Raw genomic sequence first — 27,094 nt, forward strand, 5'->3', positions numbered from 1 at the left:
TTTTAATGTATGTCATATTCCTCTTGGCATATGTCAGTCATTTCAATGAATGTCCCATTCTTTTTGATGCATATTGTATATGTTTCACTGATTGTTAAATTGTTTATAGTGAGGGACATTTTTATTAAAGTATCATTGATGTATATTTCAATATATCCCCTATTCAATTAAGAGTGTGTATTATTCATATTAATCACTAAGTAGAATATTCACTCAGCCAGGTTTCATATTTGTTTTGGTTCAAGTCAGATTCACTCTGCCAGGTATCATATTTACCTTGACAGATATGACATTAATTTGGGTGTGTTTTATAATCATTTTGCATCACAATATGCATTTAAGAAGGTGTTGTATATGGGGATCTGTAATTTTGGCGTGAACGGCTTCCCATAGGTGAGAGGGGATTTAGGAAGTGGGAGACAGGTTAACAACAGAGTGCAAACTCTTCCTCTTCGGTATTAACTCTTTTGTGCCCTGCCTCTTTTTAGTGTAAAGTTCAAAGCTTGTTGAGCAGCATGCACAATGTTGCATTTTCTTGTTTTTCATTCCGAAAGGGACACAGACTTCACGTTTAAATGACCTGTATCGGGATATTTAACGCAAAAAGTGGGAAAATTATTCCAAATATCACTTGTTTAAATGTATGCCAATGCTGCATTAAAAAATGCTTTCGGCTGCCCATTTTTAATTAAGTGAGACAGTCTTGCGTTTGGTTCCTTCTATTGTAAAAGCATGGTGGTTGGGGGCTGTTTTTTTCCTAACATGCAGAAAATGGAAGAAATTTCCCTTTGCGTTTGGCAGCTAAGACTGCCAGCTGTTTTGCTTTTGGGGAGACCCATAATTACTTAACTCTCCTTACAGCATGATTTATTAGTGCATTACTACAAGAATCTGGGGAGGAGGTGTAATATACATTTAATTCCTGGTTTTAATTTAATGCATTTTCATACACTATATTTAAGGATTAATGTTTTTACTTACTTGCTTCTTATGATGCTGTTAAAAGTTTCAGTAGCAAACTAGTTTTCTGGTCCCACCTTTCTCTTTTACAGAAACAAGGGGGCCGTAATTTAAAAAAACAAACAAGGGAAAGGTGAAGGGCTGCCTTCTTCAATGACTGTTAAATATTGTTGTCTTTTTCCTACTTTTACAAAGAGAACAAATAAGGAGTTTTGTCTTTATTATATATGTCTGCAACTAGTTGCTTTACTTACTTATACATTTTATGCTATTTTGTGCTTTGTATTCATTTCAAGGTGAAGCTTCTTTTAACCTGAGGTTCTTTATGGGAGTATATATACACTGCCTCCCTTTTCCCCTCACTCTTCTTCCTTATGCCTCTCGCTGCTCTCCTCCTTACTGTCCATCCTTGAGCCTCATGCAGCTCTTCTCATCAGTCTCCTCCCTTGTACCTCCTGCTACTCTTCTCACTCTTCTTCCTTGTGCCTCACGCTGCTCTTCTCTTCCTCACTTTCCTTCCTTGTGCCTCATGCTGCTCTTCTACTCTCTCTCCTTCTTTGTGCCTCACACTGCTCTTCTCCTTTCTCTCCTTCCTTGGGCCTCACACTAGTTTTTACTTCCTCACTCTCCTTTCTTGTGCCTCACGCTGCACGTCTTCACTTTCCTTCCTTGTGCCTCATGCTGCTCTTCTCTTCTTCACTTTCCTTCCTTGTGTCTCACGCTGCTCTCCTCCTCTCTCTCCTTCCTTGTGCCTCACACTGCTTTTCACTTCCTCACTCTCCCTTCTTGTGCCTCACGCTGCAAGTCTCCACACTTTCCTTCCTTGTGCCTCGTGCTGCTCTTCCCCTCACTCTTCTTCCGCATGCCTCACACTGCTCTTCTCATCACTCTCCGCCCTTGTGCCTCACGCTGCTCTTCTCCTTACTCTTTGTCCTTGTGCCTGACGCTGTGACTAACTTCACTCTCTGTCCTTCTGCCTCACGCTGATCTGCTCCTCACTTGCCATGCCTGATGCTGCCCTTCACCTTCACACTCTCCGCCCCTGTCCCCACGCTGCTCTTCTCCTCACTCTCCTTCCATGTGCCTCATGCTGCTTTTCTCCTCACTCTCCTTCCTTGTGCCTCACGCTGATTTTCTCCACACTCTCCTTCCTTATGCCTCACGCTAGCTCTTCTCTCACTCTCCTTCCTTGTACCTAATGCTGCTCTTCTCCTCTCTCTCCTTCTTTATGCCTCATACTGCTCTTCTCCTCATTCTCTTTCCTTGTGCCTCACACAGCTTTTCACTTCCTCACTCTCCTTTCTTGTGCCTCACCCTGAACGTCTCTACTTTCCTTCCTTGTGCCTCACGCTGCTCTTCTCTTCCTCATTTTCCTTCCTTGAGCCTCATGCTGCTCTTCTCCTCCCTTGTGCCTCACACTGCTTTTCACTTCCTCACTCTCCTTTCTTGTGCCTCACGCTGCACGTCTCTTCACTTTCCTTCCATGTGCCTCATGCTGCTCTTCTCCTCACTCTTCTTCCTCTTGCCTCACACTGCTTTTCTCATCACTCTCCACCCTTGTGCCTCATGCTGCTCTTCTCCTCACTCTTTGTCCTTGTGCCTCATGCTGCTCTTCTCCTCACTCTCTGTCCTTGTGCTTCACGCTGCAACTATCCTCACTCTCTGTCCTTCTGCCTCACGCTGCTCTTCTCCTCACTCTCTATCCCTGTGCCTCACGCTGCTCTCATCCTCACTCGCCGTCATCGTGCCTCATGCTGCCCTTCGCCTCCACACTCTCCGGCCTTGTGCCTCATGCTGCTCATCTCCTCACTCTCCTTCCTTGTGGTTCATGCTGCCCCACACTTCTATTCCCTTCATTATCCATCCTTGTGCTGCTTTCTCCTCGCTCTCCATCCTTTTGCCTCATGCTGCACTGCTCCTCGCTCTCCATCCTTGTGCCTCATGCTGCTCTTCTCATTCCTTGTGCCTCATGCTGCTTTCCTCCTCACTCTCCTTCCTTGTGCCTCAGGCTTCTCTTCTCCTCACTCTCCTTCCTTTTGCCTCACGCTGCTCATCTCCTCACTCCCTTTCCACATGCCTCACCCTGCTCTTGTCATCACTCTCTGCCCTTGTGCCTCACGCTGCTCTTCTCCTCACACTTTGTCCTTGTGCCGCACGCTGCTCTTCTCCTCACTCTCCGTCCCTGTGCTTCACGCTGCGATTATGCTCACTCTCTGTCCTTCTGCCTCATGCTGCTCTTCCCCTCACTCTCTATCCTTGTGCCTCACGTTGCTCTCCTCCTCACTCTCCGTCATTGTGCCTCACGCTGCTCTTCGCCTCCACACTCTCCGTCCTTGTGCCTAATGCTGTTCTTCTCCTCCTTACTGTCCTTCCTTGTGCCTCATGCTGTTGTTCTCCTCACTTTCCTTCCTTGTGCTCATGCTGCAATTATTCTCAGTCTCCGTCCTTGTGCCTCATGCTGCTCTTATCTTCACTCTTCTTCCTTGTGCCTCACTCTGTTATCCTCACTCTGACCTTCTGCCTTGCGCTGTGACTATCCTCACTCTCCATCCTTTTGCCTCATGCTACACTCCTCCTCGCTCTCCTTCGTTGTGCCTCAAACTGCTCTTCTCCTCACTTTCCTTCCTTGTGCCTCATGCTGCTCTTCTCCTCACTCTCCTTCCTAGTGCCTCACGCAGCTCCTCTCATCCTCATCATTCTCCATCCATTTGCCTCATGCTGCTCTTCTCCTCACTCTTTCCTTCTGCCTCATGCTGCGATTATCTTCACTCTCCGTCCTTCTGCATCATGCCATGATTATCTTCACTTCCTTCCTTGTGCCTCACACTGTTGTTATCCACACTCTCCATCCTTCTGCCTTGTGCTGTGATTAGCCTCACTCTCTGTCCTTCTGCCTCACGCTGCTCTTCTCCTTACTCTCCTTCCTTGTGCCTCAAACTGCTCTTCTCCTCACTCTCATTCCTTGAGCCTCAAGCTGCTCTTCTCCTCACTTTGCTCCTGCCTGGCCCTGCTCTTCTCCTCACTCTCCTTTCTTGTGCCTCAAACTGCTCTTCTCCTCACTCTCATTCCTTGAGCCTCAAGCTGCTCTTCTCCTCACTTTGCTCCTGCCTGGCCCTGCTCTTCTCCTCACTCTCCTTTCTTGTGCCTCATGCTGCTCTTCTCCTCACTCTGATTCCTTGTGCCTCAAACTGCTCCTCTCCTCACTCTCCTTCCTTGTGCCTCAAGCTGCTCTTCTCCTCACTTTCCTTCCTTCTGCCTCGCACTGCTCTTCTCCTCACTCTTTCCTTGTGCATCACGCTGCTCTTCTCCTCACTCTCCTTACTTGTGCCTCAAACAACTCTTCTCCTCACTCTCCTTCCTTGTGCCTCAAGCTGCTCTTCTCCTCACTCTCCTTCCTTGAGCCTCAAGCTGCTCTTCTCCTCACTTTCCTTCTGCCTCGCGCTGCTATTCTCCTCAATCTCCTTTCTTGTGCCTCACGCTGCTCTTTGCCTCACTCTGATTCCTTGTGCCTCAAGCTGCTCTTCTCCTCACTTTCATTCCTTCTGCCTCGCGCTGCTCTTCACCTCACTCTCCTTCCTTGTGCCTCACACTGCTCTTCTCCTCACTCTCCTTTCTTGTACATCACTCTGCTCTTCTACTCACTCTGATTCCTTGTGCCTTGTGCCTTCTCCTCACGCTCCTTTCTTGTGCCGCATGCTGCTCTTCTCATCACTCTCCTTCCTTCTACCTCAAGCTGCGATTATCCTCACTCTGTCCTTCTACCTCATGCCACAAATTATCCTCACTCTCCTTCCTTCTGCCTCACACTGCTCTTCTCCTCAATTTCCTTCCTTGTGCCTCACGCTGCACTCCTCCTCACTCTCCTTCCTTGTGCCTCAAACTGCTCTTCTCCTCACTCTTCTTCCTTGTGCCTCAAGCTGCTCTTCTCCTCACTTTGCTCCTGCCTGGCCCTGCTCTTCTCCTCACTCTCCTTTCTTGTGCCTCATGCTGCTCTTCTCCTCACTCTGATTCCTTGTGCCTCAATCTGCTCCTCTCCTCACTCTCCTTCCTTGTGCCTCAAGCTGCTCTTCTCCTCACTTTCCTTCCTTCTGCCTCGCACTGCTCTACTCCTCACTCTTTCCTTGTGCATCACGCTGCTCTTCTCCTCACTCTCCTTACTTGTGCCTCAAACGACTCTTCTCCTCACTATCCTTCCTTGTGCCTCAAGCTGCTCTTCTCCTCACTCTCCTTCCTTGAGCCTCAAGCTGCTCTTCTCCTCACTTTCCTTCTGCCTCGCGCTGCTCTTCTCCTCAATCTCCTTTCTTGTGCCTCACGCTGCTCTTTGCCTCACTCTGATTCCTTGTGCCTCAAGCTGCTCTTCTCCTCACTTTCATTCCTTCTGCCTCGCGCTGCTCTTCTCCTCACTCTCCTTCCTTGTGCCTCACACTGCTCTTCTCCTCACTCTCCTTTCTTGTACATCACTCTGCTCTTCTCCTCACTCTGATTCCTTGTGCCTTGTGCCTTCTCCTCACGCTCCTTTCTTGTGCCGCATGCTGCTCTTCTCATCACTCTCCTTCCTTCTACCTCAAGCTGCGATTATCCTCACTCTGTCCTTCTGCCTCATGCCACAAATTATCCTCACTCTCCTTCCTTCTGCCTCACACTGCTCTTCTCCTCAATTTCCTTCCTTGTGCCTCACGCTGCACTCCTCCTCACTCTCCTTCCTTGTGCCTCAAACTGCTCTTCTCCTCACTCTTCTTCCTTGTGCCTCAAGCTGCTCTTCTCCTCACTTTCCTTCCTTGTGCCTCATGCTGCTCTTCGCCTCACTCTCCATACTTGTGCCTCACGCTGCTCCTCTCGTCCTCATCATTCTCCATCCATGTGCCTCATGCTGCTCTTCTCCTCACTCCTTCCTTCTGCCTTGTGCTGTGATAATCCTCACTCTCCGTCCTTCTGTCTCGCGCTGCTTTTCTCCTCACTCTCCTTCCTTGAGCCTCATCCTGCTCTTCTCCTTATTTCCTTCTGCCTGGCACTGCTCTTCTTCTTTCTTGCGCCTCATGATGCTCTTCTCCTCACTCTGATTCCTTGTGCCTCAAACTGCTCTTCTCCTCACTCTCCTTCCTTGGGCCTCAAGCTGCTCTACTCCTCACTTTCCTTCCTTCTGTCTCGTGCTGCTCTTCTCCTCACTCTCCTTCCTTGTGCCTCACGCTGCTCTTCTCCTCACTCTACTTACTTGTGCCTCAAACTACTCTTCTCCTCACTCTCCTTCCTTGTGCCTCAAGCTGCTCTTCTACTCACTTTCCTTCCTTAACCCTCAAGCTGCTCTTCTCCTCACTTTCCTTCTGCCTGCACTGCTCTTCTTCTTTCTTGTGCCTCATGCTGCTCTTCTTCTCACTCTACTTACTTGTGCCTCAAACTACTCTTCTCCTCACTCTCCTTCCTTGTGCCTCAAGCTGCTCTTCTCCTCACTTTCCTTCCTTGAACCTCAAGCTGCTCTTCTAGTCACTTTCCTTTCTTGTGCCTAACGCTGCTCTTCTCCTCACTCTAATTACATGTGTCTCAAACTGCTCTTCTCCTCACTCTCCTTTCTTGTGCCTCAAGCTGCTCTTCTCCTCACTTTCATTCCTTCTGCCTTGCGCTGCTCTTCTCCTCACTCTCCTTCCTTGTGCCTCAAGCTGCCGTTCTCCTCACTTTCCTTCCTTGTGCCTCATGCTGCTCTTCTAACTCTCCTTCCTTGTGCCTTGTGCCGCTCTTCTCCTCACGCTCCTTTCTTGTGCCTCATGCTGCTCTTCTCATAACTCTCCTTCCTTCTGCCTCACGCTGCGATTATCCTCACTCTCTGTCCTTCTGCTTGGTGCCATGATTATCCTCACTCTCCTTCCTTCTGCCTCACACTGCTCTTCTCCTCACTTTCCTTCCTTGTGCCTCACTCTGCTGTTCTCCTCACTCTCCTTCCTAGTGCCTCATGATGCTCTTCTCCTCACTCTCCATCCTTGTGCCTCATGCTGCTCTTCTCCACACTCTCCATCCTTATGCCTCATGCTGCTCTTCTCCTCACTCTTCGTCCTTGTGCTTCACGCTGCTCTTCTCCTCACTCTCTCTCCTTGTGCCTCATGCTGCTCTTCTCCTCACTCTTCTTCCTTCTGCCTCAGGCTGCTCTTCTCCACCTCACTCTCTTTCTGTCTGACTCACTATCCTTCCTTCTGCTTCACGCTGCTCTTCTCCTCATTCTCCATCCCTGTGCCTCCTGCTGCACTTCTCCTCACTCTGTCCTTCTGCCTCACACTGCTTTTCTCACCCCTTTCCTTTTTCCTTATGCTGCTCTTCTCACTCTCAGTCCTAGTGCCTCATGCTGCTCTTCTCCTCCTCACTCTCCTGCCTTGTGCCTCACGCTGCTCTTCTCCTCCTCACTCTCCATCCTTGTGCCTCACACTGCTCTTCTCACAGTTCTTCCTGTGCCTCACACTCCTCTTCTATTCACTCTCCTTTCTTGTGCCTCATGCTGCTCTTCTCCTCACTCTCCTTTATTCTGCCTCATGCTGAGATTATCCTCAATCTGTCCTTCTGCCTCGTGCCACAATTATCGTCATTCCCCTTCTTTGTGCCTCACTCTGCTCTTCACCTCACTTTCCTTCTTTGTGCCTCAATCTTCTGTTCTCCTCACTCTCCTTCCTTGTTCTCCATGCTGCTCTTCTCCTCACTATCTGTCCTTGTGCCTCACGCTGCTCTTCTCCTCACTCTTCTTCCTTCTGCCTCAGGCTGCTCTTCTCCTCCTCACTCTCCTTCCTTCTGCCTCACGCTGCTCTTCTACTCCTCACTCTCCTTCCTTAATCCTCACGCTGCTCTTCTCCTCATTCTCCATCCTTGTGCCTCACGCTGCTCTTCTCCTCACTCTGTCCTTCTGCCTCCTACTGCTCTTCTCACTACTTTCCTTTTCGCTCATGCTGCTCTTCTCACTCTCAGTCCTTGTGCCTCATGCTGTTCTTCTCACTCTCCATCCTTGTGCCTCACGCTGCTATTCTCTTCACTCTCCTTCCTTGTGCCTCACGCTGCTTTCTCTTCACTCTCCTTCCTTGTGCCTCATGCTGCTCTTCTCCTCACTCTCCTTCCTTGTGCCTCATGCTGCTCTTCTCCTTACTCTCCTCCTTGTGCCTCACGCTGCTCTTCTCCTCACTCTTCTTCCTTGTGACTCACGCTCCTCTTCTCATACTCCTTCCTTGTGCCTCATGCTGCTCTTCTCCTAACTCTCCTCCTTGTGCCTCACGCTGCTCTTCTCCTCGCTCTCCTTCCTTGTGCCTCACGCTGTTCTTCTCATCCCTCTCCATCATTGTGCTTCATGCTGCTCTTCTCCTCACTCTCTCTCCTTGTGCCTCATGCTGCTCTTCTCCTCACTCTTCTTCCTTCTGCCTCAGGCTGCTCTTCTCCACCTCACTCTCTTTCTGTCTGACTCACTATCCTTCCTTCTGCCTCACGCTGCTCTTCTCCTCATTCTCCATCCCTGTGCCTCACGCTGTACTTCTCCTCACTCTGTCCTTCTGCCTCACACTGCTTTTCTCAGCCCTTTCCTTTTTCCTCATGCTGCTCTTCTCACTCTGTCCTAGTGCCTCATGCTGCTCTTCTCCTCCTCACTCTCCTGCCTTGTGCCTCACGCTGCTCTTCTCCTCCTCAATCTCCATCCTTGTGCCTCACACTGCTCTTCTCACAGTTCTTCCTGTGCCTCACACTCCTCTTCTATTCACTCTCCTTCCTTCTACCTCACACTGCTCTTCTCCTCAATTTCCTTCCTTGTGCCTCACGCTGCACTCCTCCTCACTCTCCTTCCTTGTGCCTCAAACTGCTCTTCTCCTCACTCTTCTTCCTTGTGCCTCAAGCTGCTCTTATCCTCACTTTCCTTCCTTGTGCCTCATGCTGCTCTTCGCCTCACTCTCCATACTTGTGCCTCACGCTGCTCCTCTCGTCCTCATCATTCTCCATCCAATGTGCCTCATGCTGCTCTTCTCCTCACTCCTTCCTTCTGCCTTGTGCTGTGATAATCCTCACTCTCCGTCCTTCTGTCTCGCGCTGCTTTTCTCCTCACTCTCCTTCCTTGAGCTCATCCTGCTCTTCTCACTTTCCTTCTGCCTGGCACTGCTCTTCTTCTTTCTTGCGCCTCATGCTGCTCTTCTCCTCACTCTCCTTCCTTGGGCCTCAAGCTGCTCTTCTCCTCACTTTCCTTCCTTCTGTCTCGTGCTGCTCTTCTCCTCACTCTCCTTCCTTGTGCCTCATGCTGCTCTTCTCCTCACTCTACTTACTTGTGCCTCAAACTACTCTTCTCCTCACTCTACTTACTTGTGCCTCAAACTACTCTTCTCCTCACTCTCCTTCCTTGTGCCTCAAGCTGCTCTTCTAGTCACTTTCCTTCTGCCTCGTGCTGCTCTTCATCTCACTCTCCTTTCTTGTGCCTAACGCTGCTCTTCTCCTCACTCTAATTACATGTGTCTCAAACTGCTCTTCTCCTCACTCTCCTTTCTTGTGCCTCAAGCTGCTCTTCTCCTCACTTTCATTCCTTCTGCCTTGCGCTGCTCTTCCTCCTCACTCTCCTTCCTTGTGCCTCAAGCTGCTCTTCTCCTCACTTTCCTTCCTTCTGCCTCGCGCTGCTCTTCTCCTCACTCTCCTTCCTTGTGCCTCAAGCTGCTCTTCTCCTCACTTTCGTTCCTTGAACCTCAAGCTGCTCTTCTCGTCACTTTCCTTCTGCCTGGCGCTGCTCTTCATCTCACTCTCCTTTCTTGTGCCTAACGCTGCTCTTCTCCTCACTCTAATTACATGCGTCTCAAACTGCTCTTCTCCTCACTCTCCTTTCTTGTGCCTCATGCTGCTCTTCTCCTCACTTTCATACTTTCTGCCTCGCGCTGCTCTTCTCCTCACTCTCCTTCCTTGTGCCTCACGCTGCTCTTCTCACTCTCCTTAGTTGTGCCTCAAACTACTCTTCTCCTCACTCTCCTTCCTTGTGCCTCAAGCTGCCGTTCTCCTCACTTTCCTTCCTTGTGCCTCATGCTGCTCTTCTCACTCTCCTTCCTTATGCCTTGTGCCGCTCTACTCCTCACGCTCCTTTCTTGTGCCTCATGCTGCTCTTCTCATCACTCTCCTTCCTTCTGCCTCACGCTGCGATTATCCTCACTCTCTGTCCTTCTGCTTGGTGCCAGGATTATCCTCATTCTCCTTCCTTCTGCCTCACACTGCTCTTCTCCTCACTTTCCTTCCTTGTGCCTCACTCTGCTGTTCTCCTCACTCTCCTTCCTATTGCCTCATGCTACTCTTCTCCTCACTCTCCATCCTTGTATCTCATGCTGCTTTTCGCCTCACTCTCCATCCTTGTGCCTCATCCTGCTCTTCTCCTCACTCTTCTTCCCTCTGCCTCAGGCTGCTCTTCTCCACCTCACTCTCTTTCCGTCTGACTCACTCTCCTTCCTTCTGCTTCATGCTGCTCTTCTCCTCATTCTCCATCCCTGTGCCTCACGCTGCACTTCTCCTCACTCTGTCCTTCTGCCTCACACTGCTTTTCTCACCCCTTTCCTTTTGCCTCATGCTGCTCTTCTCACTCTCAGTCCTAATGCCTCATTGCTGCACTTCTCCTTGCCCTCTGTCCTTGTGCCTCACGCTGCTCTTCTCATTTCTTGTGCCTCATGCTGCTTTTCTCCTCACTCTCCTTCCTTGAGCCTCATGCTGTCCCTCTTCTCACTCTCCTTCCTTGTGCCTCATGCTTCTCTTCTCCTCACTCTCCTTCCTTATGCCTCATGCTGCTCTTCTCCTCACTCTCCTTCCTTGTGCCTCACACTTCTCTTCTCATTCCTTGTCCTCACACTGCTCTCCTCCTCACTCAACTTTCTTGTGTCTCACGCTGCTCTTCTCCTCAATCTCCGCCCTTATGCCTCATGCTTCTCTTCCCACTCACCTTACTTTTGTGTCACGCTGCTCTTCACCTCCCCACTCTCCTTCCTGATGCTTCATGGTGCTCCACACATAACAATTCCAATCCAACACAAAAAATCCCACTACACACCACATACATACACTCCATAACACATTGAGGTATTCAAGGCACTATGATATGATTAGCGCAGTATATCTAATGATAGTCTGACTAGTTATGGTGTATGAAACGGTTCGAAATCCCCAATTATGTTTAGCACGACAAAAAGGGCCGAGAACCGAACCGCCTCCATCTTGGATTGCGGCTCTTTCACTTGGGAATCACGTGGTCTTTTCCGCACACCCTCTGCTTCCCCCTTTCCTTGCATTTAATTAGGAGACAGGCTGAGTTGCTGAGAAGCAAGGTCACATCTGCTAAAAGGGAGTATCAAGCAAATTCCTCTAGACCTGGGACGAGAAGGGAGTCACCCTTTCGACCTTCTCTGTAAAGATAGTAACCCTTTGTATGTGTAACCGAAACTAGAAATAGGCATGAGCTCATTAGGGGTGCCAGGACTAACTGGTACTTTTCCACATATAAGGTTTTGTATGCTGTACTGATAATGTATAAAAGTGTGTTACTGTCAAGGAGCCAGCAGTCTTCCTCGGCGCACCTGATGGGTGAGGATCGACGAGGCTCCCCTATATAGAGTTTCTGTGGTGGCTAAATAAACGTTTGAACCTTCCACGTTGCCAACTGCTCCTTATTTACTTAATATTGCGGGCCAATGGTAAGTGTGGCCCTTGGAATAATTATTTGGACACAACAACATGGGTAAAAAACATTGCCATTTACAACGCCAAAAGCTCGAAATCAAACAAATGTGAGACCTATTGCATTTCCAATGCTTGTTAATATAGCCTTAAACCTTTGAAAAATCCTAAAAACCCTAACTACCATAGAAGAAGCAGCAGCATAGGGGTACATAACCCCGATGCTAGTGCCCACATGCACTCTCCATATCTACTAGATTTCTTTTTCAGTCTTGGTCTCGCTTTTCATAAATCACTGCCAAGTTACTGACCAGTCTCCCTGAACTGCAGAAGGAATGCATAAAGAAAAGGGCAACAAAGTGACACCGGAGGAATGCGCCAGATATAAAATAAAAACCTTAACACTCATCCTGCAAGTGACACCCGTCTTATAAGCGGCCGGATCTGGTAGTGGGAGGCGGAGGCCTCTTCGCCCAGCTTGCTCATGATGCACACCAACAGAGGAAGAGGCAGTGGCAAAGATAGAAGATGAACACCGTGGGGGGGGGGGCAGGGGGGGGGGGATATATCTGGAGTCAAAGCATTAAGTCGAAAGTTAAAATGTGCAAAAACATTTTTTCCCATTTCCGTAAATCCTCAGTGGTCAGTGCAGCCCCCCGGGTGTACATTTGCAGATCGGATCCTTTCATCACGCCAATCTGTTGATTTGCCCCAGTGTAAAAGCAGGCAATATATGCATGAAACAAATGAAGTATTCTTTATACTGTTCATATAGGATTGCCCATAACGTATGAATTGCTCGGTAGCCTCCTCGAATCATCGACGTGTACAGTCTGCCACGAGTCATCAACTACCCCGACGCCGAGTGCAGGCAGCAGCAGCAGCAGGCCTAGGCAGCCTAGTGAATTAAGGCAGGCAGGCAGCAGTAACCATAAGTAGCAACGCTGCTTTTTAGGTCAAGCCTCAGCGCGCATGTGCTGTCTGCAAGAACTGCTGTAATCACTCCACTGGAGTGAAATTACAGATGTTTCTTGCCGTTGGCTGACAACTCCATCGCTGCTCCCTATTGGCCAGTGCTCCGCAGGAGCACCGGCCAATTACAGTTTTCATACACCCTTAAGGTATTTATGTACTTACGGACTATTTTTTTCTTTCTTTCAAGCGCCTCATTCTTATCTATATTATTTATTTATTTTATTGAGACGCGGCTTCCTCAAGATTTTGTTCTGCTCTGCTTCACATTACGAGCCCTCCCACTCACCGCCGAGCGCACACAGCCCCTACAGCAGTCGTCTACCCCGAGGCGCCGTCAGAACAATAGATGACTGGCTTTAGAAAGGCAAGACACTGGACCTCTCACGAGGAAGCCCAACTCTCCCTATATATATTATTATTTTATGATACTTTGTGAGATCCCTGGTTATACCTTCTAATTGCCTAAAAACAGCAACCGTCAATGCAAAGATAATAATCTCGGAGTGAGATTAATTAAATGCTTTATTGGACATTTTGTTTATTTTAACATGTCACATTTCTGTGACTGATATCCGCATTGAATTGGGAGCGAATCCAAGCGCTTTGTTCTCTCACACCCTTGGTTGACCGGAGCGCACCGCTATTTTGGTGTCCTTTAAACATCTGTTCGGAGTACTGTCCATTCATTGGCTCTGCTGCTCCTTTCATTCTTCACCACAGGGTTTCTAGCACTCGGCTGGGAGGCGGGAAACAATCCACTGTTTCCATTTGAAGCCAGTGGCACACAGCAGAACACTCACTAGTCCATTATGGAGGGGTCCCCCACCATCGAGTTTGATTTTCATAATAATCCACATTTGTAATAATCCACATTTGTAAAGCGCGAACAATCACCCGTAAGGGTCTCTAGGCGCTGGGGGCCGTCGGGAAGATTATGCAAGCTATTGCCCAGAGTCACATGGTGCTGGGCTAATCTGCCGCCGGTGCCGGGGATCGAACCGTGATCCTCAGATTCTAGAGTCAGTCGCCCTGGCCGCGGCGCCACACCTCTTCCCTGTTATAGAGCATTTTGGCTCCTCACGCCAACCTACAACTGCACAAAACAAATCAAAATGCTACGCTGGCTGTGCCTGGGGCCCATTTGTTTTGATATAGTCACAATTAACTAGTTGAAATAGTAAATAAAAATCAAGTACACCTAAGGCTGGGATGTCCTATTCCTTTAATAAAAAAAAAATGGAAGCAGAGCTCATCCTCGGCCTCCCCGGGCCATGTGAATCAACTGACTAGTGGTGCCTACAATAAAGAAACTGCAAGCACGTTAAACTCAGCATCCTATGTGTTCAGTTGCCTTCTAATGTGTTTTCGGTGCGGGCATGCATGCAGGCCTGGCCGGTCGCCTGTACCTTATCTTGGGTCATCAGGCTTGCACTGCCCCCACCAATCCTCCAAACCCGTAGTGTGAACAAGGAGCACTGCATTCCGTTTAAGGTGAGCAAATGTTTGGATTTGTGGAATATATGAGGCTGCTTTATATAACTGTGTTATCCTGCAATGTGACAGCATGGGCATGTGATGTTGGGCCCTAGGCCCTCATGCTTGGGAAATGACTGACTCTGCACACATAGTCGGGGTAGTGGGAATGGCCGCGAGCACGTGCGCTCGGCCCTTTTATTATCCTCGTCACCTGACCCAGTGACGTAGGTGGTGGGTGGGTGTATAGTGTATTACACACACATTGGAACACTAGAACGTGTCCATGCTAGGACACTACATCCCTCCCAATTTTTAATGACAAAACCCAAAGTCAAAGTTCAACCTGTGGGAGAAAGAAAACCCATACATATGTAAGACAGTGACCAAAACTTCCGCAGTCTCTTACGCCTCCGCTGCTTGGGGTCCCAGACGACGTTCTTCTTGTCGCGGAGACCACCAGTTCACTGTGGCACCAGCCATGGGTGCTCGATGGATCCAGTCTGTTGACGACTCTGCCTTGAAGTTGTTCTCACAGTCCTTTCTTTACTTTACTTCCATGGCGACAAACGCAGTTGAAGTTCTTTTGGTTCACCGCTAGCTGTTGCCATTCATCTTTCCGTCCTGTCCTCTTCTTCATCTGTGGCGTGTATTCTGTTTTGGCAAAAGACGGATTGGTTGCAAGACACCCCTCTCACCATGATGCCTCTCTCGCAGGTGTTCGCCTGCCACGGGATATCCCTGAGGCCCTCTTCATCAGATCTGTCCTGGGTTGAGTGTCCTGTATCCTGTTACTCCCATGCCGATAAGTGCGGGTGCGGAGGAGACGACCAGTCTCACCTCAGATTCCGCAGTCAGACCTGGAGGGTAGCTGTTGGCTCCTGTCTTTGCGCGCGATGTCTTCATCCTCCTGGGACCTTTGCTGAAGGGCGGCGGGGATGCTCTCTCTCACTGGCATCCCTGAGGCCTTTGCCCCTGAGTCACCACGGCTGGCGTTGTCCAGTGTCCGCGTGACCCCAAAGGTGGATGTTCCGAACGGTCCGGCCTGCTCACCTCTGCAGATCCCAGGTGTGCTGAAAGCATCGTCAAGCAGATGGTGTTCTCTCCGTGCCACGGGTGTTCTCAGGACTTGCTCTCTATGTTCTGGCACTTGTCGCCTTCACTATCTTCGGGGTGTGAGTAGTCTTGCCACACTCCTCTCTCTTTCCTCGATTCTTTTCTCCGTGAGGGTGTCGAGTCACTCTGACTTCTTCTCCTTCTTCTTGCAGTGGCAACCGTGCCACTCAGATCTCTTCCTTTCCCTTTTTCCTTTTAGTGGCCGACGTGCCACTCCGATGTCATCTTCCTTCTTTTCTTGTAGTGGCAAACGTGCCACTCCGATATCTTCATCTCTTCGCTTCATGACCTACTCTGGACCGTTTCTGTTCTCCACTTGGTCTAGCCAGGCTTCTCCATGCAGTGCGCACTCTGCACGTGTTCCCCCTGGTCTTGTCCTCGTCCGAGGGCACTCTCTCCATCTTCCTCAGCATTCCGAGTTAGGGTTGTGACCTTCTCTTCGTCTTCTCCTTTTCACCAGTTACTTTGGTTGTTGGAGTTCGTGGGGCCATACTCTTGGTCCTCTTCGTTCTTCTTGAGCTTCTTGGACCACTTGACGGTCCGCGCTGCCGATCACTGGCAGGATACCTTCGGTCTTCCGTCAGACCTTTGTTTCGTAGATTCACCGACCCGTGCGTCGGTCACCTCCTTGTGCAACCCCTGGCGGGTTGGCTTTGTGGTGCGACCATTTGGCTGGTCGTAGATTCACTGACCCGTGCGTCGGTCACCTCCTTGTGCAACCCCTGGCGGGTTGGCTTTGTGGTGCGACCATATGGCTGGTCGGCTTGGCCTTTGTGGTGCGACCATTTGGCTGGTCGGCTTCACGAGGTGCGTCACGTCGTGTGACTACTTGTGTTCACGAGGTGCGCCAGGTCGTGTGACTACCTGTGTTTGCTGAATTGTCGAGCGCTGGTGCATGCTTCTCTTCGTACCGTTGCGGTACATCTTCAGGGTCGCGTTGCTCCTTGCGCCGTGTGGTTTCTTGTTGTGGTGGCTTCTTGGCGCCACTGGGTGTGCCTCTGCATCCTTGCCCGTCAGTGTCGGATACTTGCTGCGCCCATCCTCTTCAGTGGGTTCCTCTCCTGTAGGCGCTACTGTGTACCTTCCGCGTCCGGGGTACATCTGCGCTGAGTCCGTTCGCTCTCTCGAGGGTTCGCTCCACTTGAAGCGGCGACAGCGCGATCCTCGCTGGGGTGGATTTGGCTTGACCCTTTTCTTCTTCCTTGTCCTGCGGGTTCCTGACGCTGTATCCCGTTACCTGCGGGTTACTTGCTTCCTGCGCTTCTGTCGCGTTCCTGCGCTTCTGGCGCATTCCTGCACCGTACCTCTTCAGTGATGTATCGCCACCGTCGCCTAGCCGCGTTCCAGTGCGCTCACCATCGCGCATCAGTCAGACCTTGCGGTACGTGCCTTGCTGCCTCTTCTCTAGCCTTTCTATTCTGTTTCCAGCAGCTGGTGCAATACTGCTCTCCGGCCACTAGATGGCAGTGCAAGGTATGCTCTTTACTCCATTCAGCAGCAACCTTCTCTGCTGCTAACCTTTTCTTCCTTGTTCTTTCACTTTTCCAGGCTTTGGTAGAGTGCAGACGGGCTGGAGCCACAGCAGAGCAGTGGAGTGCAGGACAGGGGGCTGGACAGCAGGTAAGTCTTTTTCCATTTATTTATTGAGAGGCAGGGGGGCACAGGCATTGTCAGGGAGCTGCTCAGAGGGCAAGGCATTGTTCTGTGTATGTGCGAGTTGGGGAGGGTGTTGCTTCCTCCCGCTGAGTTTCCCAGCACATTCGGGACTTCTGTGGGCATGTTGGCAGTCAGTGCCATCTCGCGCCCAGTTTTAGTTTATTTTCGGCGGCGCTAGCCGCTGACCTGCATTCCTTTCATGCCGCCGGGGGTCTAACGAGGTGGGGCATGATCCGATGGCCGGCGGCGGCCGTTCTTTACTGTGGAGTTTGCCCTCCCTGCCCGCGGCAGCTTCCTTCAGTCCTCGCGCGGCAGGGTGGGGGTGCACTTGCGGAGCTCGCTCCTCACCGCTGCGGCTTTTATTTAGTTCATAGTGTGAGCGGCGCTGGCCGCATACAGTTCCCTGGGCATCTCCCTCCCTCCCGTGGCAGCCTCGCTCACTTCTCCTGCTGCTCGGGCGGGTGAGAAAGAGTAGACCCGGTGTATTGTGCTGCGGGTGGGCTCCGCTTTTACTGTCACATTGATTCCGCCCCCTCCCGCAGCCGGCCTCCTCACTTCGCGGGCCGCGCGGGAAGGGGGGGGGGGGGGGTGCTGGTACCTCTCTCCTCTGGCCGGGTGCTTCGCTCCGGAGAATGCTTCGCAACCAGGGCTCACCTTCCGCCCTGCTGGGCTTCCTCTCAACGCAGGATGGCTCCCGCTGCAGCAGCGTCACTTCTCGCTGCAGCTCCTTTCTTTACGGCCCCATCTCGGCCGGCGGGTCAGATCCTCAGTGCGGGTGGGCTCCGCTGCTGCGGGGTGGGCACCCGCTTGGCTACCTTCACTTTGGCGCGCCCGTTCAGCCACGCGGGTGGGCTCCGCATGGTGCGCTCCACTTGCGGGGGTCGTGGCCGACGCGGGTGGGCTCCACTCGGACCACTCTACACCCGGGCACGGCGGCAGGCTCGACGGGGTCGGGGTGGGCACCCGACTTCCTCCCCTTCACGGTGCGGGGTGCTCCCGGTCACTGCGGGACGTGCTGCGGGCTCCGCCTCGCCCTGCAGGCTTCTCGGCACGTCGCGCCTTCATGCAGAGGGGGTGTCCTCATTGGGGGCAGTCCTCTCTCCCTCTTTGTTTTGTTTTCTTCGTTGCGCAGATCGGGAGCTGCACACACGGGGTGAAGCACCCGCCTCGTCGCCAGTGTGATGTTGGGCCCTAGGCCCTCATGCTCGGGAAATGACTGACTCTGCACACATAGTCGGGGTAGTGGGAATGGCCGCGAGCACGTGCGCTCGGCCCTTTTATTATCCTCGTCACCTGACCCAGTGACGTAGGTGGTGGGTGGGTGTATAGTGTATTACACACACATTGGAACACTAGAACGTGTCCATGCTAGGACACTACAGGGCAGAGAAGCACGTTTGTAATTAAAAGTTCACTTGTTAAGAAACCACTAAGTTCTTTCTGCCTCCAATTATATCTGAAAACCGCAGCACTACTGCTGAGGCACCATGAGTACCTAGTAAAGACTGTTTATTTTAGAAAGCTAACCAGCATGTTATGAAAAGAAAGTGCTTCTCTTTAATAATGGTAAACACGCCAGATGTAATTGCAGCAAGTATTTTGTTTATGTTCATGCATTACCCGCTCATGGGTCCTCCTCATCCCAGTCCTAACATAGTGAGGCAGTCCTGCCTCCCAACAGCCAATCAAAACGCTTAAACTTATGTCAAAGGTCACATAAACCCCTCCCACCCACCGCCATGCCTGTTTTTCTTTTGCTGTCCGACAGTGGTCGGAACGCTGATGTGCTCCATGTTTCCAGTTGCGGAGTAGAACGGGCTGTGTATGCGGTGCTGTGAGTTTTTGCTTACTTTGCTGTGAAATGTGTTTACTTTGATGCATTTTCTGCGCGTGGCAGCACCGGGGTTTTGGTCGGCTGCGCTCCTGCTCCTTGGCCAGAACGTGCTCCCCGCGCATGTGCTGGGCTGGGGCGGAGAGTTTTCTCTTGCGTTCTGGCCTCAGGTCGTTCCGGTGCTGGGGTCATCCAGCAGCATCCTACTCCAGCGGCCATGGTGTTTGTTCTTTGGGGGGGGGGGGGAGAGGGGGAGGAGTCTTCAGGGTTGTCCTTTGAGGTTTCCAAGTCTCGTGTTTCACAGGACCTTGTTGATTGGGGGCAATATTTATGGGAGTAGCTGGGCACTTCCTGGTGTGTGTTGGGCTTCCTGTGTGGTTTGCTCTTCCTGCTTGTGGCCATGAGTGAGTGGGCTTCCTCTCCGGTGCCTGCAACATCCTTGTCCAAGCAGAATAACGTCAAGGAGCTGCAGGAGGATGATCTATTGCAAATTTCCAGGGCTGATTTGCAGGATTTAATTAATTCTGCTGTTCAGGCTGCGCTGCTCAAACCTGCAGCTAAAAAGTCTAAGGATGATGATGAGGACATGGACAATTCCCCTAAGGGGAAGTACATTCAAGGCAAGGTTTTTTTTGGTCCATATTCGGGAAGTGCTGAGTTTTGACTCCAAGTCCTTATCTGATGAAGGGTTTTATCCCCAGTATAGTTCCTCTGTGGTGGATGACTTGCCCTTTCATGCTGTCCTAAAGGATATTCTGGCTAAAGAATGGCTTGAAGTCGACAAGCAGGGAATTCCTCACTTTCTGGGGAAGCGGTATCGCCTGGCAGACTTTGACACCCAGTACCCTCAGGTTCCTAAGGTCTATGCTCTTTTGTCCTCCAGGTCTTCTTTTTCTTCTTCCTCTTTGTCTTCGGAGGCTTCCCTGGCGGACCCAGTTGAGCAGAAGGTGGAATCCGCTCTCAAGCGCTCTTATGCTGCTTCTCATTTTGAGGTCGTTCTAGCACTTATTCAGCATATGCTTCGCAGGTTCTTCTCAAGGATGTTGATAGATTGTTTGACTGTGTACAGGATCCTGTCTTGCCGCAGATGGAGGTCTTGACTCACTTCCTCTCTGATGTGACTTTTGATTCTTTGTGGGCCTTCTCCACGGCTGCCGGAGCAGCGGTGGCAGATAGGAGGTCTCTCTGGACCAAGCCTTGGTGTCTTGATGCTGATCAGGAGGCCTTGGTTCATAAGCTGTCTTTTGAGGGTCCACGTCTCTTTGGGGATGATTTGAAAATGATGGTGCAGCGGAGGAGAAGATGTTGAAACCTTTTCAGCCTGTACTGAAGAAGAAATCCTTTTTCCATAAGCAGGGGTTTCAGAGGGATTTGTCTTCTCAGCCCTTCCGTGGTCGGGGGCTGTGTTCCATTATAAGTCCCGGCCTCAGCAGCAGCAGCAGCAGCATCCCCCAGGTGCTGGACAAAATTGACCATGCCATGGTAGGGGCTCGGCCAGTGGGTCTTGTCCGTCATCAGGATGGATTACCAGATTCCCTTCCGGGGCCCTCCCCCTCTGGACTATTTTCGGGTTATCCCGTTGTCAAGAGACCCCATATGGAGGTCTGCCATGTTGTCAGACATCACCCTGTTGTTGTCATAGGGGGCTATTGTGCAGGTTCCGGTGGAGGCCAGGGGCATGGGGAACTATTCCACTCTGTTTCTTGTCCCAAAACCAGATGGTTCCTTTTGCCCAATTTTGAATCCCCATGCTTTGAACAAGTTGGTGCAGCTGGATCATTTTCAGAGGGTCACCTTGCAGTCTGTCATTCCCCTCATCCACGAGGGCGATTTTTTGGATTCGCTGGACTTAGACAAAGCCTATTTACACATTCCTGTCCATCCAGACAGTCAGTGGTTCCTGAGGTTTGCTGTGCAAGGGATGTATTTCCAGTTTAAGGTGTTGTCTTTCGGCCTCTCCACTGCTCCCAGGACTTTTATCAAGGTATGGGCTCCTGCTGTGGGGGCTTTGCAACATCAGGGTTTCTCTGTGTTTCTCTATATTGATGTCTGTCTGATCTCTGCTTCCTCCCTTCCTAAGGGTCTTCTGGTGGTGGAAGCTACGCTGGCCTTGTTCCAGCATCAGGGGTTCACGTTGAATCTGGCCATGTCCCACCTGGTTCCTGTTCTGAGACTTCAGTTCATCGGGGGTCCCTTCGACACCATTCTGGGGGTGGTTTTTCTCCCCCCTGTTCGGGTCCTTTCCTTGCAGACTCTGTTGTAGGACCTGTTGAGTCGCCCTTCTGTCCCAGCTCGGGTTTGGTTGCGGGTCCAGGGGTTGATGGCTGCTACCGCAGTGGTGGTTCCTTGGGCTCGCCTGCTTCTCAAGCCCTTGGTGAATCATCTGTTGGCTCGGTGGGACCCCTCCTGGGCGGATTACGAGACTCTGGTTCTTAACTCTCCTGTTCTGGTTCGGGACTTGGACTGGTGGCTTTGCACTTCCAATCTGGAGAAAGGGGTGCGTTTTCAGCTTTCTCCTCCCCTCTTGTTGACTACGGATGCCAGTCTTTGAGGTTGGGGAGCCACGTTGGGGTCCTTGGAGGCCAAGGGTCAGTGGTCTCCGGGGGACAGCGCCCATTCCTCGAACTGGCGAGAGTTGGCAGCCATTTGGGAGGCGGTGCAGTTCTTTCAGGTTCCTCTCCACAGGGTGAATCTCTTGGTTCGTACGGACAATCAGGTGGTTCGTTGTGCGCATCTCTGAATCTGCTGGCTTCCATGATTTGTACCTGGGTGGAATCTCACCTGTTGGCATTGTGGGCTGTTTACATTCAGGGGCATCTGAACTTTCATGCGGACGACTTGATCCGCAACCTCCTGTCCTCTGTTTTGTACCATCTATTTGTTCCTCTGTTCTGGGACCTTTGTCTTCGGTTTGGGACTCCCTGGATCGATCTCTTTGCCTCCCCTCACAACGCTCTTCTCCCAAGATTTTGTTCGTGGTAGTGTGTCCTCAGGCTTGGGCGGTGGATGCTCTTTCGATTCCCTGGCCTTTGGGCCTTCTGTATGCCTTCCCTCCTATTTCCCTCCTCCCAAGGGTGCTGCAGAAGATTTGGCGGGGAGAGAGTGTCTGTGCTGTTGATTGCCCCTTTTTTGGCCTTGCTGCCTTTGGTTTCCACTCCTGATGCAGCTGGCGGTGGGCAGGTTTGTCCCAGCTCCGCTTCAGTATCCGCACCTGTCTCTGCCCAGTATTCGTCGCTTGCATCCGACAGCTTGAGCGGCTGACGTTAGAGTCTTTGGGCTGTTCTTCTGTTGTGGCCAGTGCCATACCGCTGTCGTGTCGGCCTTCGACCCTTAAGTGCTATGGCAGACATTGGAGTTCTTTTGTCTCTTGGTGCTCTTCGCATGGTGTGGATCCTGTGCTTGGGAATCCCGCTTCTGTTCTTGACTTTCTCCGGGATGGGTTTTTGAAGGCCCTTTGCCCTTCCACGTTGTCAGCTCAATGGGCTGCAGTTCGTGCTTGTTGGGGTCCCGGGCTACCTTGGAGGTTGTTGCCCCTTTGGTGAGTCGGCTTCGTCTGAGCTTTCGGCTTCGTTATACGGTCTCTCCTGTGATTGTGCCTTCTTGGGACTTGTCTACAGCTTTGAGGGGTCTGCAGTTGCCCCCTTTTGAGCCCTTGTTGGGGGTGGATTTGTTATGGTTGTTCGCTAAGGTGGCCTTTTTGTTGGCTATCACCTCCACTCGGCGGTTGAGTGAGTTTGGTGCTTTGCTTATCTCCTTCCCTTATTTGCAGATCCTGCAGGATAGGGGGAACAGCCATTACAACGCGGGTTTTACCACGCGTTGCTATTACATCGCATGCGTTACAATGCATGCAATGTTACAACGTGTGGTAAAACCACGCATACCGTTACATCGCATGCGCTTTTACAACGCATGCGATGTAATGTGGCGGCTATCCAAGTCGTTGTGAGGAAACTCAGGCTGTTTCCTCACAACGACGTGAAGCAAGCAGGAAGGAGGAAGCAGGATCCCACGGTGACGCTGGAGAGGAGAGAGGTAAGGGGGTTTGCGCTTGGGGTGGGAGTTAATTGTTTGGGTTTAGGATAGTGTAAAAGTAGTGTTCTGTGTGGGTTTTTTTAACGTTGTAATGTGTTTTTGTAGTGTAATGTAGTGTATTAGGGTTTAGGGTAGTGTTTTAGGGTTTAGGGTAGTGTAGTAGTGTTTGTGTAGTGTAGTGTTTTTTTGGGTTTAGGCTATTGTCTTTTTTTAGGGTTTAGGTTAGAGTAGTAGTGTTTGCGTAGTGTAGCGTTTTAGGGTTTAGGGTAGTTTAGTGTTTGTGTAGTGTGGTGTTGTAAGGTTTAGGGTAGTGTAGTGTTTTAGGGTTTAGGGTCGTGTAGTGTTTGTGTAGTATTTTAAGGGAAAAGGATAATCTAGTTTTTTAGGGTTTAGGGCAGAGTAGTAGTGCTTGTGTAGTGTTTTACGGTTTAGGGTAGTGTTTGTGTAGGGTTAGGGGGTCGTGTAGTGTAATGTAATTGTAGGGAGAGGACTGGGGCGGGGAAGGGTCGTGTAGGGGTAGGGTAGTCACTTACCTTCCAAACTAACCACGAATATAGCTTTACCACGCATGCCTTTGCGTTATAATGGCATGCGTGGTAAAGGCATATTCGTGGTAATAGTTTGCGATGTAATGGCATGCGATGTCATTGACATCGCGTAGTAATACCCGCGTTGTAATGGCATGCGTGGTATTACTATGCGATGTAATGACATGCATTCATAGATAGGGTTGTTTTGCGGCTTGACCTGGCTTTTGAGCCTAAGGTTTCCTCCAAGTTCCATTTGCAGGAGGAGGTGATTGTTCCTGATTTACCTAGGGAGGGGGATTCCGTTGTTCCTTCTTCTTTGGATGTTCGCAGGGCTCTTCAGATTTACCTCCAGTGTACTCTGGGGTTTCGGCTTTCTCCTGCCCCGTTTGCCTCCTGTGGGGGTGTAGATAAAGGAAAGAAGGTTTTTAATTTGACCATCAGTCGATGGGCGCGTTTGGCGGTCTGCCAGTCCTATAAGTGGAGAGGTGTGGTACAGTGGACAGGGCAGCTGACTTCGGAGCAAAGGGTTCACGGTTCGATCCCTGGCTCCGGCGGCAGCTTAGCTCAGCACCATGTGATTCTGGGCAATCGCTCACTTAATTTCCACTGTGGCCCCCAGCGCCTTGAGACCTGTAAGGGTGAGTAGTTTGTGCTTTACAAATACGGATTTACATTTTTAAGTCTGTGGGTCTGCCTCCTCCGTCTCAGGTGCAGGGTCGTTCGACACGTTCTGTGTCCGCTTTCTGGGCTGAGGCAGCAGGGGTCTCTATCCAGGAGATTTTCAGAGTGGTCACTTGGTAGTCCCATCACACGTCTGTTCGCCATTATCGCCTTGATGTTTTACATGCCTCTGTGGACAGTTTTGCTGTTGGCGTTTTGAACGCTGCTTTTACTTAATCATTTGTTTGATTAAATGTTGTACTTTTGCAAGGATCCCTGGTGTCCTGCCTTTTTTCTTCTTGGTTCTCTGCTTGTGAGTTCCTCACTATTTTAGGACTGGGAGGAGGAGGACCCATGAGGAGGTAATGCCTTGTCACTTACCGGTAATCTTCATTACCCCGATTAGGGTCCTCCTCGTCCCAGTCCTGTTCCCTCCCTCCCTCCCACTGTATTTGTGTCTGGACTTGTTGATAACAGGCATGGCAGTGGGTGGGAGGGGCTTATATGAACTTTGACATAAGTTTAAGCATTTTGATTGGCTGTTGGGAGGCAGGACTGCCTCACTATGTTAGGACTGGGACGAGGAGGACCCTAATCAGGATAATGAATATTACCGGTAAGTAACAAGACATTAACATGGTGTCCTGATTCCAGCTGGGGCTTGCATATCAGAATAGTCCGTTTCAGATTTGCCTTATGTTGGTTTGTTTTTATCTGTTAGATTCTTGATGATGTTCACTTTCATTTTTAGAGAAACACATTTAGATTTTGGCACGCTCCCAGAGCCAGTGTACGTGAGCCTCAGGATTTGAAAACATTACTAAGACACAATACTGATATAAATATTGCACTTTCATTTATTATCATGGGCAAAACCAGTGCATTTATTTTAATTATTGGGCAAACAGTGCACAGCCCTTTTAATAAACTGATAAACTGTGCAATCCTTCCCAGGGCATTTCAGCAGCAAACTAAAAGCAATCAGGAAAAATATTATATTCTATTCAGTTTCAAATGTCTTGTGTTGTACGTAACGCTTCCGTACCACACTGAACAAGGATCTCTTTACTTGTGTGCATCTGTCCGGTGTGCACGGGAACCCTCAGGGGCTGGAGAAAAGCCCTTTTTGAAGCTTCTCAGACATCACTCTTTTATTTTGATGGCTGAAGCAGCACACGGGGGAGCATTCGTGAAATAAATTGAAAGGGTCAAGCCTGAGCAGCTTTACAGGTTATAACGGAATGTTTCCCCTCAGTCTTTCATTACCCTAAGTTTGCTAAAAGGGGTTAGTTTGGGTAGAAATGCAGTATTATTAGTAAAGCCAACTCCAACCACTGTGGTACATTTCAAATCCTGAGTTTGTCTGTCTTCAGACCAGACACTCTTAAAATATACTGCCTACTAGTATGGATGACACGTGATGCTCATTCCTACACCTTGTAATCCTCATTGTTTTATATAACATTTACTAGAATTAATTACCCACAAACGAATCACTGTCTCTGTATAATGTGGGTGTGATGTAAAGTGCTCTGACACTTTGCACTAGTATGAGCAGTGCTACAAAACAAATTAAATGCATGTGAGAGAGCGAGGGGCTATGAAGAGATGAGGGGCACTAATAGAGGGTGGTAGTGTGGGATCCCGGAAAAAAGGAGGTCCTGGGGGGACCAAAATAGATTATTGCACCAGACACCACCTGTGCTAATGCTGGCTCTGAAAGAGTGAGTCAATGATGTGTGTGTCACTGTGCTGTTTGACGTTAATAGTTTTGTCCAGTTGGGAAGGTGTGGAACTCAGTCTTGACTGTATGTACAGATGGACTTTAATATTACTAATTGCTTATTTTATAATGCAAGTGCCAATCTGTTGCATCCAGTAGGTATTTTCTTTTTTTATTTAATTGCATGTGTGTTTGCATATCTACGCAGAATGTTAATAAAGTACTGCCTCTGAAAGATAGGCTTATTTAATATCATGGTTACACAATTGTTTTACAGTACAATGAGCTTACCAGGGCACTAGGTTAGTGCCCTTCCATTTCAGCTCCTTTGCAGCAGTTTCAAGATCTTAGAGTTTCTCGTTGCTGAAATTGGTTTAATTTCTGATATTTAACTGTTTCCATGGACCTCATTACTTGATTTTGCTCACAAGAAAGTTTGTCACTCATAGTCGTTGAAAGTCACTCATAAGTACACTGAAACTATGAAAGTGGCACACATAAGCAATCTGAAAGCTTGTCAGCTATGTATATTAACACAAATAAGGCTCTTATGGTGCAGTCGCTGGTCTGACTATCTCCCCAACCAATCCCATCATCCGCCAGTCTACCATTAACATCTAACACATGTTTAATTATGCTTGCAGACACAGTGACGTATGGCCTTTAACACTGGCTGTTTCACCCTAACGGGTTGTTTATAAGTCAGCAATATTATTGGTAACTGACTCAGTCCCAACCTTACCAGCCCTTTCTTAACAAAACAAGCAGAGGCAACAGGAGTTTTCCTTTAATAATGGTATTGAAATTACAGTTGTTTAGAAGCTTTATCAAAATATTTACAGTAAGTTTACATGCATTTGCAAGCCTGCTAGTCAGCATTTGATGCACTGTTTTTTGTTTACATTGTGCCACTATCACATAATTCGACTCCATACCACATGCACCTATCACACTCCATACCAAATCACACAAGTAAAAGACATTGTAGTTTACAATGCCAATAGCTCAAACTCTCGCAAATGCGAGACCTATTGCATTGCAAATGCTTGTTTTTTTTAGAGCGTGGTGGGTGGGCTGACGCTGTCTGCGACAGTCCCGGCGTGGTAGGCTGGCTCCGGCTCCCGCTCTGCGAGGAAGTCTGGGGAAACAGGGTTAAACTTTGAAGGCCAAGCATAGGCCCCTGCTGCCCTTCATCCAGCCTTCTCCCGTCCCAGGCCGGGCAGTGGCAGACTGCGTTAAGGTTTAATAGTTTTCTTGACACCGCACTTGCATTTAATTTGTCACTCTGTTAGCACCTTCTTGCATACATATGAGGGAGATTATCACTCTGCCAGCAACTTCCTTCTTAAATCTGTTCGGCAGCCTCCAACCCCTCTGCCGCACGTGCACAAGCGCCTTGGTTCGCGGGCACTCAGCGCCACCAGTTCCTCGCGAGGGCTGCTCACACGAAGTCCCATTTTAAGATTAGCGCAGGTTCTCTCCGAGCTCGAGGTG

At 50.0% G+C, this 27,094-nt stretch overlaps 1 protein-coding gene and 1 long non-coding RNA gene across 3 annotated transcripts in view; one reads left to right on the plus strand and one right to left on the minus strand.

The window, feature by feature from the left end:
* LOC146869771 (class I histocompatibility antigen, Gogo-C*0203 alpha chain-like) overlaps positions 1-27,094 on the minus strand; it is a 320,615-nt gene that overhangs the window by 226,844 nt on the left and 66,677 nt on the right. The window lies entirely within an intron of this gene.
* Positions 16,715-27,094, plus strand: part of LOC146869772 (uncharacterized) — a 35,619-nt gene continuing 25,239 nt past the window's right edge. Inside the window, exon 1 of the long non-coding RNA XR_014966112.1 lies at positions 16,715-16,785. This is a non-coding gene — a long non-coding RNA (uncharacterized LOC146869772). The remainder of the gene's footprint in view (positions 16,786-27,094) is intronic.

This window comes from Triturus cristatus, chromosome 1_1, assembly GCF_964204655.1.
Source record: "Triturus cristatus chromosome 1_1, aTriCri1.1, whole genome shotgun sequence".
Lineage (NCBI taxonomy): Eukaryota > Metazoa > Chordata > Amphibia > Caudata > Salamandridae > Triturus > Triturus cristatus.